The following is a 2,500-nucleotide window of genomic DNA, read 5'->3' as shown; positions in this document are numbered from 1 at the left end:
CATACTCCCCCCGGAGTCCAAAATCTTTGGTTTCCCGGAAGCTGCCCGCCGAGCCATTGTAGTAACGTCGGCGGATCGCTAGATGACATATTTACGGTTAGAACTAGGGCGGTATCTAATCGCCTTCGAACCTCTAACTTTCGTTCTTGATTGATGAAAACACCTTTGGCAAATGCTTTCGCTGATGTTCGTCTTGCGACGATCCAAGAATTTCACCTCTAACGTCGCAATACGAATGCCCCCAGTTATCCCTATTAATCATTACCTCGGAGTTCTGAAAACCAACAAAATAGAACCGAGATCATATTCTATTATTCCATGCACGAAATATTCAAGCGGCATTTTGAGCCCGCTTTGAGCACTCTAATTTGTTCAAAGTAAAATTGTCGGCCCATCTCGACACTCACTGAAGAGCACCGCGATAGGATTTTGATATTGAACCGGCGTTTTACCGCCGGCTCACCGACGATATGCTCCGCAGACGTGTCAGTATCACCGCGGATGCGGTGCACCGACAGCGCGGCGCACAAATGCAACTACGAGCTTTTTAACCGCAACAATTTTAGTATACGCTATTGGAGCTGGAATTACCGCGGCTGCTGGCACCAGACTTGCCCTCCAATTGTTCCTCGTTAAAATATTTAAAGTGTACTCATTCCGATTACGAGGCCTCGAAAGAGTCCCGTATCGTTATTTTTCGTCACTACCTCCCCGTGCCGGGAGTGGGTAATTTGCGCGCCTGCTGCCTTCCTTGGATGTGGTAGCCGTTTCTCAGGCTCCCTCTCCGGAATCGAACCCTGATTCCCCGTTACCCGTGACAACCATGGTAGTCGCAGAAACTACCATCGAAAGTTGATAAGGCAGACATTTGAAAGATGCGTCGCCGGTACTGGACCATGCGATCGGCAAAAGTTATCCAGATTCATCAAAATTAACGACTTCGGACGAGACGCCCTCCGTCGATTGGTTTTGATCTAATAAAAGCACTCATCCCATCACTGGTCAGAGTTCTGATTGCATGTATTAGCTCTAGAATTACCACAGTTATCCAAGTAACTGAGTAAGATCTAAGGAACCAAAACTGATATATTGAGCCATTCGCGGTATCGCCTTAATACGGCTTGCACTGAGACATGCATGGCTTAATCTTTGAGACAAGCATATAACTACTGGCAGGATCAACCAGGGAGCTAACCGAGACTTGTTGAAGTCGTCAATTACTCTTCTCGTTTCATATTCGCATATAAAATACACACAAACTTATGCATGCATGTACAATATACGCACAGTATGAAACGAGCGTCTCACCGTATCGTCGATCGCGTTAGACGCGATAGATTTTAACGGTTGACTCTTATAAAAATTTATATGAGACACAAACGCGCTTTAAGCACGCGCGCGCGCGTGCGCTATAATATATAACGCGACGACAGCGGCGGCGGCGGCGGCGGCGGAGGCGTCTTCACATAATGACACATAACGGTCACGAATTCGAACGTTCTAAACGAGATCGAGTTTTTTTTTCAAAATAACACTTCGCACACGACGTGTACGTATGTATTGTTCAACGATTATTATCGTAAAACATTGGGATCGACGCCCGGTGTTTGAGTGATCGTACCGATACTCGGGTTGTGTATTTTTTGTACATGATAAATGTAAAAATTAACAAAAAGAATTTTAGAAACGACCGTTCATATATAATATAAAAATTATACACACTATACGAATACACTGAATCTTTTAAGAACTCCGTCTCTAACGTTTTCTCATATCGTCGCGACGTCGCAGATCGACTACAATGAATCAACATTTATTCCATGAGGATAGATTGTAGCGAGAGCGACGACGACGACGATAAGAGGAAGAGCGCATGAGGCAGAGAGATCTACGTGCGTCCGTCGGTCGGCACAGTTTTACAGAACGAATAAGAATCTTTTTATCATTTTCACGTGTGTCAGTGAATATCCCCCAGCGGTCGAGACGAATCGTACGTACATACTTGTTGTTACACTACGTAAAGTATAATATAACGCGATACGACGAATCGAGAGACACGCCAGAAGACACGCAACAAAGACGACAAATGAAAACGATAATAACATTTTTTTCGTTATACAAGAGTACTGATCCGGTCACTTCGCGTCTAACATCAATTTTTGAATGTTCGACGTTCGAACCGTCACTACTCCATATATATGCCTGACGATGAGTATGACATTCGGCTCGTTCGAACGGAATGTATTTTTTTTTTTATTATTATTATTATTTTATTATGTTTCTCATATTCGATCTGATATCATAAGACGACGAACCCCAGAACACGCAGCCCTATCCGAACCCCCCCCCTCCCCCTCCCCAACCCCCTCCCCCCCAACTGACACCCCAAACCCTCCAAAATCTCCAAAACTTCGATTATTTTGTTCTATATTTTTATAGATAGTATATGATTATATGATATTATGCAACGTCAATGCAACAACAACGACAACAACAACAA

The 2,500-nt window shown here is 44.0% G+C and overlaps 1 non-coding gene across 1 annotated transcript in view; it reads right to left on the bottom strand.

Moving 5' to 3' along the window:
- The window catches only part of LOC125076582, a 1,903-nt gene extending 714 nt beyond the window's left edge, over nt 1-1,189 (bottom strand). Inside the window, exon 1 of the ribosomal RNA XR_007120529.1 lies at nt 1-1,189. This exon is cut by the window's left edge and continues 714 nt beyond it. This is a non-coding gene — a ribosomal RNA (small subunit ribosomal RNA).
- Nucleotides 1,190-2,500: the final 1,311 nt, after the last annotated feature.

The sequence above is a fragment of the Vanessa atalanta genome, unplaced genomic scaffold, assembly GCF_905147765.1.
Source record: "Vanessa atalanta unplaced genomic scaffold, ilVanAtal1.2, whole genome shotgun sequence".
Lineage (NCBI taxonomy): Eukaryota > Metazoa > Arthropoda > Insecta > Lepidoptera > Nymphalidae > Vanessa > Vanessa atalanta.
The sequence above is the reverse complement of the archived record's forward strand: the minus strand, read 5'-3'. Positions and strand labels throughout refer to the sequence as shown.